We start from the raw sequence: 14,039 nt of genomic DNA on the forward strand, positions 1-14,039 counted from the left end.
TCTACCCTGCGGCTCCCAGGGGAGAAGGGCCTGGCAGTAGGAGTCTATCTCCTGCTCGCAGTCCCTGATGGCACGCAGTCTCTGGACTGTGGCCTGGAACTCCTCCAGCTGGCGCGCCAGAGACCCCAGTAGGGAGCAGACGCCGCAAGGGGAGGTGGCCATGCTCCCGGGCCCCAGAGCCTGGAAAAGAGACAGGCAGCCCCCGCAGCCAAGAGCCAGGGGCTCCGTCTGCGTGGAGCCTGGAACCATGGGCTCTGTTTGGGTGGCCGTCTCTCAGGTGCCCAATGGGGGGGCCGCAGAGCCCAAGGGGATCCTCGGGGTGCGGCACGTGCCCATCCGTGTCATGCCTCTGGTAGGCTGGCTACGGCTGGGGCTGACTACTCTGGGGGGGTCGCAGGCAGGGTCTCGTGCCTTCCCACGCCCTCTCCTGTGCAAACTCCGTGCTAACTCGAGCGCCTGTTTACGCAGCCTGTTCGCGCGGCTCTGGTCACGTGGCTCCCTGGGGGGCTGGGCCAAGTAGGGGCCTGGGCGGGAGCTTGACCCGGCCCGGCTCCAGGCAGCGGCCTCCTGCCAGGGAGCGAGGAGTTAACCCCTTCCCACCACAAGCCCGCTTACCTCCGGCTGTGCTGGGGGTCGGCAGGGGACTCGGCGGCTGCTGAGTGGGTGTCTGGGGGGCTTCGGGGGAGCGAGGGCGCTGTGGGCTTCACCCGCGTGTCTCTCACTGCTCCGGAGCCTAACTGAGCCTTTTTCCCCTGTTTGGCGGCCCTTTTAAACTGCGCGCATGCACAGTGGGCCTGCCGTTGGGGAACGCTGGTTTCTCAGGCCAGGGGGGCCCTGCCCGGGATTTGGGGGGCCGAAGATTCATCTGTCTACATAACAGATTTAGGACGAATCATGGATCATTGGTCACGGCAGTTTAACTCCAGTTCTCGTTCACTGAAATTTTTTTCTCCTCTCCTCAAAACACAATCCTATATGTAAAAGAAGAGCTCTTTGTTTATAAAATAGAAATAAGAGAGCCAAAACAATAACTCTTAGCTTTTGCTATTATTCCTGTTATAGCTAAATCACCAAGCTGAACTAGAGAGCATTTAAAATGAATATTATGTACAGGTTTGGATTTTTTTAAAATCCAAATTCAATATCTAAATAAAAAGGTTAATTATACAAATGCTAAATTCTATTCAAGTTCACTATATGCATATTTGATCACTTCTTACACCAAGGTTTGCAAAATAGAGTTTATACAGGTAAAACTTCATTTCAAAACAAGTCTCACACACATTCTTCATGCAATAAGCCAGTGCACACAATGCAGTTAGGAAAAACAAGTCACTGCAGGCTGTCCACGCAAGTTACCAGTTTACGATCTTCATCAGGAAAGAACCACTTGGGTTGAATCAGAAACTGCACTGCATAAGTTCTCTACAATGAAGAATTCCAAGAATTAGCATAAGAATAGTAAGCAGAGGTACCATATGATGTGGATTCTTTAAAAGTGAGAGTGAACAATATCCTTTTAGAGACAGCCTGTATAACAGCTTCACTTTTAATTTATAGAAACAATTTTCCACCTAAATCTGGATTTCAGAAACCAGGAGTACACAAGTGCTATGAGGAAAACTTTTAAAGTTATTTAGCAGTTTTTATTATAGCAGATGAACATTCATTACAAGTTCTAAACAGCAGGAGGTTACTGTAAATCAAGGGTTTCAAACTCAAATTTGCCTGTGGGCCATATTTCCTGCTTTGCAGTGCCTGCATGCCACACCTGCCCTAGCTGCCCGTGGTGCCACTGGGGCTGACAAAGGTCTGGATCTTGCTGGGACTCTGGCAGCTATATATATAGCTGCTGCTGCAAGAGGAAGTGTCAGTGAGCATGGTCAGCAGCCAGGCTGTAAATATGAATTCGTGAGCTCTTGTCAACCTCATGCTGACAAGAGGAAGGTTTTGGCACAGTCCCTACTGCATATGCCACTGTCACTACCCACCCCTCTCTCTCAAGTGGCACTGAATCCCACAGCCACCAGCAATGAGAAATAATAAATTTGACAGAGGCTACAGTAGGGGACCTCCTTGCTCCTCCATTCCAATTTGACATCCCCACTTTAAATTATGTTTTAAAAGTAGTGCCTATATAAAAGTGACTGATACTACCAGTTGCCTCTACACCAATATAGCTACAACCTGGATACCTGATATTACCAGTAAAAGTCATGCAGTTGAACCATGAATCAACTCTGTTCCTAGTTCATCAATTCCAGGTGTCACTGTTGGTCATCAGAGATCTGGCCAAGCTCCTCATCTCAGAAGCTCTGACTACTATCAGGGAATTCTGTTGTTTGATCTCCAATGTGCATTAGGACTTGCCTGACTTGGAGTCTCTGAACCAGCAGTTAACCTATTTAGATTCTGAATTTGGCAACACCCCTGTTGAAAACCACTGTTGTACTGCCTCAACTTACCACAGTGCTTCTCAAGTGGCATGCTATCACCACCACATCTCATGTGAAGCCGGACTTGGAAGAGCTGTGGCAGTTTATCTGATAAACCTAATGCTCTCTGCCACAGCCCCTCCTGGTGTGACCATGAATTCTACCCTAGGAAACAGAGGTGAATGGGGCTGTTTCACCTAGTGGCAATGGTAACAGCAGCAGTGGTGGCATGACAGCCTGGAGATGAATCTGTGCACTTCCTCAGGCTGCTGCACTGCTACCACCTCTGCCAGACACAACTGACCTGCATGCCTCTGTTTCCAGGAGAAGCTTATGGGGCTGGATGAGGAAAAGCAAGTGCTTTTGTATAAATTTTCATCAAATAAACCCAATACAGGCAAGCATGTCATATATCTCAACTTTAAAAAAGCTTTTGATCTGGTATCCCATGACTGTCTTATAGAAAAACTGGTCGATTGTGGCCTCGGCTACATCACAGTCCGCTGGCTGGGGAACTGGCTTCGAGGTCGAACCCAGAGTGGTAATTGATAAAAGTCAATCATCATAGTACACCGTGACCAGTGGGGTCCCCCAAGGCTCCATCCTTGGGCCTATCCTTTTCAACATCTTCATTAATGATGTGGACTTTGGTGTCAGAAGCAGACTGGCCAAGTTTGCTGATGACACCAAACTCTGGGGAAAAGCTTCAACACCCAAGGACAGAATGGTGATCCAGGCCAACCTTGACAGGCTTGGAAAATGGACGGACAAAAACGCAATGGCCTTGAACTCCAAAAAAATGCAAGGTACTCCACCTTGGGAAGAAAAACCCAGAGCATGCTTACAGGCTCAGCAGTGCTACGCTTGCTAGCACCACAGCCAAAAGGGACTTTGGGGTCATGACTGACCATGAGATGAATATGAGCCACCAATGTGACGTTGCAGCCGGTAAAGCAAGCAAAACTCTGGCTTGTATTCACAGATGCTTCTCTAGCAAAACCCATGATGTCATCCTCCTGCTGTACTCGGCCTTGGTGAGGCCGCAGCTGGAGTACTGTATCCAATTCTGGGCTCCACAATTTAAAGAGGATAAGGAGAGCTTGGGAGAGTCCAGAGGAGAGCCACACACATGATCAGAGAGCAAGAGAACAGGCCTTAGGATGAGAGGTTGAGAGATAAGGGACTCTTCAGCCTGGAAAAGCGCAGGCTCAGGGAGGATCTGGTGGCTGCCTATAAGTATATAACAGGTGTACATCAGGATCTGGGGGTAACACCTGTTCACCAGAGCATCCCATGGGATGACAAGGTCAAACGGTCACAAACTTCTGCAAGACAGTTTCAGGCTGGACATAAGGAAGAACTTTTTTACAGTCCAAGCCCCCAAGGCCTGGAACAGACTGCCTCCAGAGGTGGTGCAAGCACGTGCTCTGGATTCCTTTCAGAGTCAACTGGATGTTTTTATCTTGCTGGGATCCTGTGACACCAGCTGACTTCCTGCCCTTGGGACACGGGGCTGGACTCGATGATTTTCCGAGGTCCCTTCCAGCCCTAATGTCTATGAAAATCCAGTTACTGAAATACTAAAAGCATGGATTCTGTCACTGCAATGTAACATTGATGCAAAAAATAGTAGGAGACCAAGATTTCTCACTTTATATATTTTAATGATTGAAGTTGCGGGGGAAGACATCATCTAAAATTACCTCAATTGAGGCACTGAATAGAATATTAATTGGATTAGCACAGTTAAACTTTGAGCAAGATTTAAAAATGGGTGGGGCAAAACTGGGTAGTCAGACGGGTCAAACCATTTCCAAAAAATGTTGTTATTGCATCCTAAATGTATATAAAACTTTAGAAATCTGCAACACTACTGTTGCTGCCTCCAACAGTTTACACATTAAATTAGACAACGAAAATCATAGCAGTAGGGCAAAGAAGAAGTGATACAATACAGGAGTGGAAGGCAATAGCATAAAGCAAAACAGACCAATTTTACAAACAAGATGTAAAAAAGAAATCCTAGAAAAAATGTTTTAAAAAGAAAAGAAAAAAAAGGAATGAACAGAGTACAAATGTCAAGGCAGGGAGCAAAGAGATAAGATACAAGTGGGGCAGTTCTTCAAAAAGTGTTTGAAGGAAGACTGAAGAGTTTGGACTTTACAGAAACAGAATTAGTAAGGAGAGTACCATGGTCAGAAGAACAAGGAAGGAAGAATAATTTATTCAACATTCTGCCACTGAGTGTATAGAGAACAGGATTAAAGGCTTCAGAAAAGTCAAGGGATAATCAAGAGTTAAGCAATCTCCATTAGAGAACTGAACAAGATTTCTCCTGACATAGGTTCTTCCTAAAATTAAAGCTTGTAAGACAGAAGAGGACAGAGGAATTTTGAGTGAGAGAAAAAGCCCAAAGACTTAAATCTGAGCATATTTTGCCACAGGCATTTTTTTTGTTTTTGGAGGGGGAGGAGGGAAGGGGATGGGAAGAGCAGGTTAGACTGACATTCAGCTGGGATGGTTTAGTCAGGGATGATCCTCCCCTGAGTAAGGGAGCTGGACTTGATGACCCCCACCCCCACCTCTTCTTTTTTTTAAACGAGCCCTGCTTTCCTATGATCCTTTGTCTACATGCCTTTCTCAGTTCTTGGAGATCCTGAAAGAAACTTGACATTTTCTAAAATCTTTGGCTTACTCTTCTCTTTAGACTCCTTCCTGATTTTTCTACAGTCTAGTATCTGCTACTTCTTCCCTGAAATAAACTATAAATAACTCTTAACCTATTCTGCCAATATTCTAGGCTGTTTGTCTCCTTCCCTATCTTTGCTGTCAACTGCACTCATCATCTGGTAGCTGCCCCTACTTCCGAAGATGAAAGTAAAAAAAAAGATACTAAATCCTTCACTCTGTCTGCACAGTGCATAACTAGACTGACTTAAGCCCTCTGTGGGGGACTTCTTTGGTCTTCCTCTTAACATACCTGTAGAACCCCTTTTCATTTCCTTTTATGTCCCTTGCTAGCTGCATCTCAAATCATGCCTTGGCCTTCCTAATGTTCTCCCTGCATGCCTGTGCAATACTCATAAACTCCCTTCTGGTACTATGACCAAGTTTCCACTTATTGCAGGATTCCTTTGAGTTTTAGCTCATTGGAGAGACTGATGTCTAGCAGGGCTGGTCTCCTGTTGCGTTTCCTAGTCTTCTGTTGTATCAAGATAGCTTTCTTAAGAGGACCTCCTTGAAGTACAGACAGCTCTTCTGGATTCCTTTTCTCCCAAGACTTGCCTTGCAGAGGATCCTGCCCACTCATTCCACAAGTTTGCTGAAGTCTGTTTTTCTATTTATATATCCTAAATAATGCATCTAGATCAGTGGTTCCCAACCCTTTTTATACTGAGGACCGGCACAGGAGAGGGACAGGGTGCATGGAGCTGGCTGCCCCTGTTCCGGGGCTGCTGTACCACCCAACTTTAACCCCATATGTGGCTGCCGGCAGCAGGAGCCGCTCGCTCAGGCAGACAGACATAGGTCCGAGTTGGGGGCCTGTGCCATGACCCAGGAGACAACACTTCGCAGCCTGGTACCAGGCCACGGCGTGGTGGTTGGGAACCTCTGATCTAGATCATAAATCTGCTTTTCTGAAGTCCAGTAGCCTTATTTTGTTACTCTCCTTCCTTTGTCCCTTTCCTTAGCATCTTGAACTCGTCAACTCATAGACACATAAGTTACCTTTTACGTTCATATTTTTAAATGATTCTTTCTGTTTGCAAGTAACAAATCAGGAAAAGCTTCCCCCTTATTTGGCCTCTATACTATCTGTATCAGAAAGTCTCTCTTTCACACAATTTTCTGGACTGCTTGTTGACTGCTGTGTTCACCTCTCAGGAGCTGCCCTGATAATTTAAAATCTCCATAAGAATGGGATGGAATACATAATCTTATGTGAAGTTTTTTGCCCATCTTTAATACTAATACTCAATGAGGTGCCTCTTTCTAGTGTAGAGACAATTATACCAACATAAAATTGTTTATATTAGCATAATTTATTTGAATAAAATTTAGAGACATAAAATTTTATATTATAAAGAATAAAATATCTTTATACCAGTTTACCTGCATCCACACAATGGGTGATTGTATTAACTTAAGTTTGGGTTTAAAAAGTCACACCTTAACAAAATTACTTAAATAAAATAAAATAAATTGTGGACTGGGATTTCTTTAGGATCATCATAAAGAAAGATAAAGAGGAGTGAGTGACTCATAACTCCTTTTCATCCACTTCTGCCTTAAGGAAAATTTGGGGGTATGAAGGTTGGGTTTGGTTTAGAAAGAGAAGATAAAGGTCTGCTGCTGGGCCCAATCTTGAATTTCAAAAAGCTTCTAAAATCCTAGAAAAAAAAAAGAACTAGTAACTCTGTTATCATATGGCATTATGAAAGCCATTGCAGAGTCTCTTTGACCTCTTTCTATACAACACAGTCAAGCATAAATAGTAGAAAGCCGATACAAAAACAATACCCAAAATTTTGTTTTCGTATCCTAAATAATATATCTAGATCATAAGCAAGTTGGAGCAGGCACTAGATACAGCTCTGTATGGAGTATAGTACAAAAGATCTCCAACATCTGATTGCAGGGGATCTAGTTGTTACTTCTATAGCAATATTAAATAAGGACATAAATTACAGGTACACCGATTACATTTTCTTGGCCAGTACCAACAGCCGATTATTCACCAGGCATATCAACCAATGCCAATGCGATAACTGATTTACAGGAACTCAGCCGGGCAGCATGGAGAGCAGCTCCCTTCAGGTAAGTCTGTGAAGGGGAAGAAGCATAAGGGGGAAGAGGTAGATCAAGGCCCCCACAGTGAGTGAGGGAAAAGGAGTGGAGCAGGGGCGAATGGAACCCTGAGGCTAGGGAGCGGGGAAATCAGTGTCCCAGAGATTAAAAATGGCATCAGGAGTGCTTGAAGTAAAGCTCGTCAAATTAGCTTTAGTCCAAGTGCCACTGCCACCATTTTTAAGTGCTGGGACACTTTTAAGAGCAGAGCTAAGTGGGGTGAGGGTGAAAGCAGGCTGCCTGCTGCAGGCTTGGGGCTGTCTTTCCCTCTCCCCCTTCTCCCCATCTCTCTCAGCTTACCCTTGCTCAAGTGCTGGCAGGGTCTGTACAGTAATGTTCTCTGTAAGACGGATACTCCATTTCCTCATCATCGCTTGCTTACACCTGTCCTAGTTTCAATTTATAACCTTTAAATTTGAATGACAGAACTGTATACTACAGTCCAGATGAAGTGATACCAGCGTCTTTTGCAATGGCAATCATGCTTTCCTACCCCTACTACAAATACCCGACCTGAAATCTTCTAGGTCCTAGGATTTCATTTGTCTTTCCCCCCAGATCATATCACCGACTGGCTCACAGACCTCCTCATAGTGACTAACACACCCAGATCTTTCTCCCAATTATTGTATTTACTCAAATATAAGACAAGATGTCCCATCCCCATCACCCAATCAGCATGGGGAGGGGAAAGGTCCTTTGTTTTATATTAACATATAAGGAAACTTCATTAAACTGCTGCCAAAAGCAACATATGCTTAGTACTGGAAGCCAACTATGCAGTTGATTAAATGCAGCCAGCACTGAACCTGACTATAAAACATATGGCTCATACTGGTCAAACATATAGGGTTGCTTTGTTTTGGGGGGGGCAGGGGGGGTAATATATATTTTGGGTGGAAAAAATTGTATTCCAGGTCAAATTAGCCAAATCAGTTCTGAATCTTTTCAACTGAGCAAAACTCAATCATTCAAATACCATATGTGGTGCTACAACCGTCAAGTATCCTCCACCACAGACTGCAGCCTGGGGCTTCAGATACTCACAAATCCACTGGCAGACATCCTACATGCAGACCCAAGCCTGGAGGAGTGGGGTTCAGATGCCCCTGAGTCCCACTTACCCTTAGCCAATGACCACAGGAGCAAGCTAGGAAGGAGTCCCCCATTTCTGTAAAGTAAGTGTGTAGCCAAGATCCTCCCACTGGAAGCTGACCAGTGAAAAGCTAATTACAGGACTCTGATATGGCACCCTGCCTGCAGTGCATTTAGTACACCCTCCACTACCCAATGTCATTTAAAATGAGCTTCATTTGAGTAACAGACCAGTGCAGCAACTACATTTGATCTTAGCTCACCAGAGAACAAATATACTGATTTTTATATATATTTTGGAAAATTTTTTGTGTTCCAAGCCAAATTAGCTAGATCAAGTCTGAATCCTTTTGATTAAGTAAAACTCAATTATTCAAACTTCATATTTGGTGCTGCAAGCAGCAAGTATCCTCCACTCCAAACTTTTCAGCCTGGGGCTTCCGATACTTCCAAATCCATTGGCAGGTATCCTACATCCAGGCCTGGGCCTGGAGGCCTGGGGTTCAGATGCCCCTGAACCTGCCACAAGGATATGTAATAGTGACCACTGCATACAGTCCCCCACAATGCACTGTTTTGCAAGTCATAGTGAACCACTACACTGAATACATTTTTACTTCCTCTTCACTCCCACAGCTGAGCTGCACCTTTTTTTCCCACGTCCAATGAGTTCCATTTCTCTATCAGCCTTAAACGTCTGGCAAATCTCACCAAATGGGGCCTCAAACAGCTCACCAAGAATCCCTCTGTCACTCCCTCTCTCTCAGCCTATCACATATGATTAGTATGGCCCACCCTCTATAAGGTGGAGCTGGACCAGACTTCTCTGCGTCTCATCTGCATATACATTTTTGAAGGATCCCAGGACTCGTGACAACAACACCAGTTCCAGGCATGAGTGGAAGCTCCAGTTCCAGGTATATGGATCCTTCGTGAGGGCAGGAGTATTTGGAATACACCAGGGGTGGGCAAAATATGGCCCAAGGCCATTCTATCCAGCCCACAAGGCTCCTAAAAAATTTAGAAAATGAATATTTATCTGCCCTTGGTTCCCATAAAAAATGACAGAAACCAAGGACAGTAGGACCCAGGGAAAGTCCAGCAGGCTCCCACAGCAGCAGTACCTGCCCAGCCTCAGCCCCCAGCTGCAGCTTCTGGCCTGGGACCACATGGCTGCCCCCCAACAGCACTGGAACCTCAGGTAATGGTGAAGGTGGGGAAGGGCAGGGGAGGACCCCAGGCAGGGAAGGAGTAAGGGGAAAAGTTGAGTGCAGATGGGGAGAAAGCAGCCCCTTGCCCACCCCATGGCCGGCACCTGCTCTGGACATCCTTGCAGGCTGCAAGTGGCTGTAACAGGGAAAACCAGGTGGGGGAGGGCCCACCTTTCCCCGTGCTCAGCACCAGCTTTTTCCCTGCCGGTAAGCAAGGGGGTCAGGGCTGTGCACTGCCTTACGCCTGTACCATGGGGCCGGGGGGCACTGGGTGTGAGTGGGTGCAGGGGCCCGCACCGGTGTCCCGGGACCAGAGCAGGGTGGCAGGAGCACAGGATCCCAGCCAGCAGGGGCTCTATAGAGCCAGGCCAGCTCCTCTCTCTCCCTGCTGGTACAGCCCAGTCTGACTCCACAGACCCCTGCCAGCATGTGCCCTGCTTTGGGCCCCACCGGTGCTGGCCCTGGGATGTTGGTCCCAAGACATTGGTCCCAAGATGGTGACCAGGGGGCGGGGCACCTGTCAAGGGGCAGGGCTACCTATGCAGCCCTTGACAGCCTGCCGTAACTGGATAAGCAGCCGTCCACTCGAAATAATTGCCTGCCCCTGGAATACACACACATATTGAGCAATGCTAAGCTGTGGGTTACTACAGCTTGGAATGCAGTTGATTCTGCAGGGGCCCAGCGCAATGAACCATATGTTCACATGAACCATATGAACCAAATCCCCAGACTGTTTCTTTTGCAGGGGAAATACCATGGCCACAATGGTGGCAGGGGAAATACCACCCCTGAGGCAATATAATTAAAACGGCACTGTGTAGCGGGTGGTTACACCCTTGTCTGCTTGCGGACAGGACTCCCTGCAAGAGCCTCATAATTAGCTTCCCGCTGGCCAGCTTCCAGTGAGAGGATCTTGGCTACATGCTGACTTTATGGAAATGGGAGACTCCTCCCCAGCTTGCTCCTGTGGCCAGATGGCTGGGAGCAAGTGAAACTTGGCGGCATCTGAACCCTAAGCCTCTGGGGTCGGGCCAGCGCATAGGACACCCGCCCAAGGCTCTGGAAGCATCTGAAGCCCCAGGTAGGAGTGAAGGATCCTTGCCGGTAGTAGAGCCACGTTTGGTTCTTGAATGACTCATCATGAATTTGGAATGGATTTGGCTGATTTGACATTGGACACAAAAAATTTTCCTTAAAAAACAAAACGAACAAACAAGCAAAACCTCCAGTCCAGTAATTCTTTTAACACACTCCATTTCCCTTTGAACTTACTGACCTAAAAATTCTTGTGCTAATCTTCACCGTCTCCAGCTTAGTGTTCTACATACCAATATTGTTCTATCATTTTCCCCCGTAAAATACTTTTTAACAATATGAACAATGTAACTGAAAAAATTACATATCTAAAATTATATTTTGCTCTGCAGACCAAAAGATGCTTGCATTTAAAACTTTTCCAAAAATACAGTAAAAATTAAGACTTGCCTTGATAAAGGTTATATGACTGAGGTAGTATTAAGGGACAGTATTAAGCAAGGACAGCAATACGCATTAAAAATATTGCTTGGAAAAAGACACAAATTTATCATCATTTACATACTGAGAAAAACTGTAGTCAGCTACTTCACAGATTTGAAGACCTGTACATTTCCATGGGAGTTCAACATGCCACACCACTGAAAGACACTCATTTGACAAAAACCCTGTAGTAAAGAATGAACCTCAGACTACTAGCACTTCTTCAATAGATGTTTTACGTTCCTCAGGACAACCGTTGCTTATATTCAACAGTCCACAGAAGAAATGTAATTTAATATTTGTCTAAACTAAGAACCTACATTCTTAAAAGTTTGGAAATGCATCTTGTCCCTCTTCAAAGGAGATGTATTTTATAGTGAACACCTTAAGCAAGATAAAATAAGACATTTATTTATTTTAACCTGGCTGTTACTTTCTAATTTTAAAAATGCTGGACTCCAAAAATGCCAGGGTTAAATCCTGGTTTCTAATCTCATATACTGAATTAAATAGGTTTGCATGAAGTATGTTTCTATAGCTACCACTTCTCAGGTAGGCAACCATCAACTCTAATACTCTCTTCAAATACCCAACCAAGGTCTATTCTTCCATTAAAATTATACTAACACGTTAACATATATGGAATTTCAGAATGGTATACAAGTTGTACAGACTTCCATTTTTGTTTAAAACTGTTAGTACTGGAGTTAATGATATATAACAATATTTCCGGAGACTCGGGCCATTTAAGATTTATCTTCCTACTTGTAACAAATTCTTCTAATATGGATTCCTAAATTCTTCAATTTGTCTTTAGACACTTACATAACTCCCTGATTTTCAAAGGTTTGAAATTCCCACTGCCTTCACTGATTCCACTACCCCTAAGGATAGAAGCCAAGTCCTTCTCTATACGTTAATGAAACAGTGAAGAGCACCAGGAACTGGCCAAGTCTCAAGGTTCCATCTTTCAGAGCTTCACTTAGATGTCTTAAAGTTGCCTCCTCACTAGCCTAGGAACTGAAGTTGGAAAGAACAAGGTCTCATTGTCCCAAAACACTCAGTGACTACTGTGAAGGATCTCTATTCTTCTGCTAGGTATGCCTTACTTTTATTAAGGAATCATAGGGCACCTATACAGGAGCAGCGAGGCTGCTCTGACATGCTGTAATTACAGTGCATTGGAGCAGATTTCAGCAGCTTGTGTATCAGCATCCCTGCACTTAAAAACGGCGAGGGGGGCACTTTAAAGTTTGTTCAATGAGCTTCAAAGCACCTCTCCCACCATTTTTAAGCATGGAGACACTGGTACATGAGAGACTCGAGGCGCTTTAATTACAGCGGCTCTGAAAGCCACTCTAAAATGACCCCCCTCCTGTCCCAGAACATGCAGTCATATAGTGCAATGCCTGTCTCAGTCAGCTGTGCTTAGTACTATAAAGTAGCACTAATCACATTTTTTATATTTGCATAACTGAACACAAGATTCTGATGAGCAGTAGGCAAAAGTGACAATAATCTGGTCAGAATTTAATGTAGTATCTTTGGGCACCATGCCAAATATATAAGCAAAACTGCATCCTGTATAATGTTCACAACTGGAGAACTAGCTTGTTGAACGAAGCAGATTTTTTTTTTCCCAAAACCAGCTTAGCTTTTGCAGAAACTAATAGTACACATCTGGGAAAGATTCTTACTCACAACGTGCAAACAGATTTCTCCTGATCAAATTTTTCTGACCAAGAACATTTTAAAAAAAAACAGACAGACTGTTAAGAGTTACCTTTGTTTGAGCCCGTTGCAGCATTAAAACTGTATACTGGGATACATGTTATCTGTATACATACAATACACATACTACTACATATTACACAATACGAATCTATGGAATACTATGCACACTGCTTTCATCAGCGTGCCAGATATTTCAGTGTAAAACTAAGTACTGTTTTATGAACAGCAATATATGATAATGATATGGATATGATAATAAATGCATCCATAATTCTAGATAAAAATTGTAAAAGAGAATATTGAGGATGTACCACTAGTTAAAAGAAAATACATTTCTGAACCAAAAAGTTAGGATGAACACATCTGTTCAAACTAATAACAATGGCAAGCACTGCCTTATTGTATCCGTTCTTTTTAGTGACACTTGAACCCATTTTCTTCAATTACCAGCAAGATCAATAACTGTAAAATGCCATATATGCAAAGCTTTCATTTAAATGGTTATTAGGAGCATATGCTATATAAATGAAATGCATGATTAATACCAGAACTGTTTCACTGATTTTCACTATAATAGAAAATACAGAAGCCCCAGTTTCCAGTTAACAAAAGGTGAGAAAGCTTTGGAAAGCTAAAAGCTCATCCTGCAATTACTGTTAGTTGTAAATTAATCTTTTCACATTTAAATGTCTGTTACTGTAAAGTTTCCTTCCATTAAGTGCACTTTGCATTTAAAAATACATAGTTACTATAAAAAATAGTTACTAAGGTCTGTTAGATCAGGTGTGTCAATTTTATCCAGCCCCAGGGGCCAGATGAACATCACAGAGCCAGTCTGTGAGAAGGACCATGACTGACTCCTAGCCCAGGTCCAGCTATGCACCACACACATTGGCCGTGAGCCAGAGGGTTGTTCCCGGGGGGGCAGCACTGAGTAGCACATGCATATCTGTGCCCCAGGCTCCTGTGCTACACCTAGCTCATGCTTCACATACACCCTGTACCAATATTGGGGGCAACCTACAGAGCAAGACTGGGGCTGCCATATGCTGCATAGGGCACACAGATGAGCCCTGCACCTTACAGGCAAGCACAGGGGCTTGGCACGGGGCATGAATGCCATGCGGCACCCCACTGGACAGGCTCTTTATGACAGCTCTGCACCAGCCTGCACCAGCCCTGGAGCCAGCACACA

The 14,039-nt window shown here is 44.5% G+C and overlaps 1 long non-coding RNA gene across 1 annotated transcript in view; it reads right to left on the reverse strand.

The window, feature by feature from the left end:
• LOC109319010 overlaps window positions 1-4,864 on the reverse strand; it is a 9,158-nt gene extending 4,294 nt beyond the window's left edge. The window contains exon 1 of the long non-coding RNA XR_002103368.1: window positions 4,854-4,864. This is a non-coding gene — a long non-coding RNA (uncharacterized LOC109319010). The remainder of the gene's footprint in view (window positions 1-4,853) is intronic.
• Between the last annotated feature and the right edge of the window lie 9,175 nt (window positions 4,865-14,039).

This window comes from Crocodylus porosus, unplaced genomic scaffold, assembly GCF_001723895.1.
Source record: "Crocodylus porosus isolate Cpor-Errol unplaced genomic scaffold, CroPor_comp1, whole genome shotgun sequence".
Taxonomy (NCBI): domain Eukaryota; kingdom Metazoa; phylum Chordata; order Crocodylia; family Crocodylidae; genus Crocodylus; species Crocodylus porosus.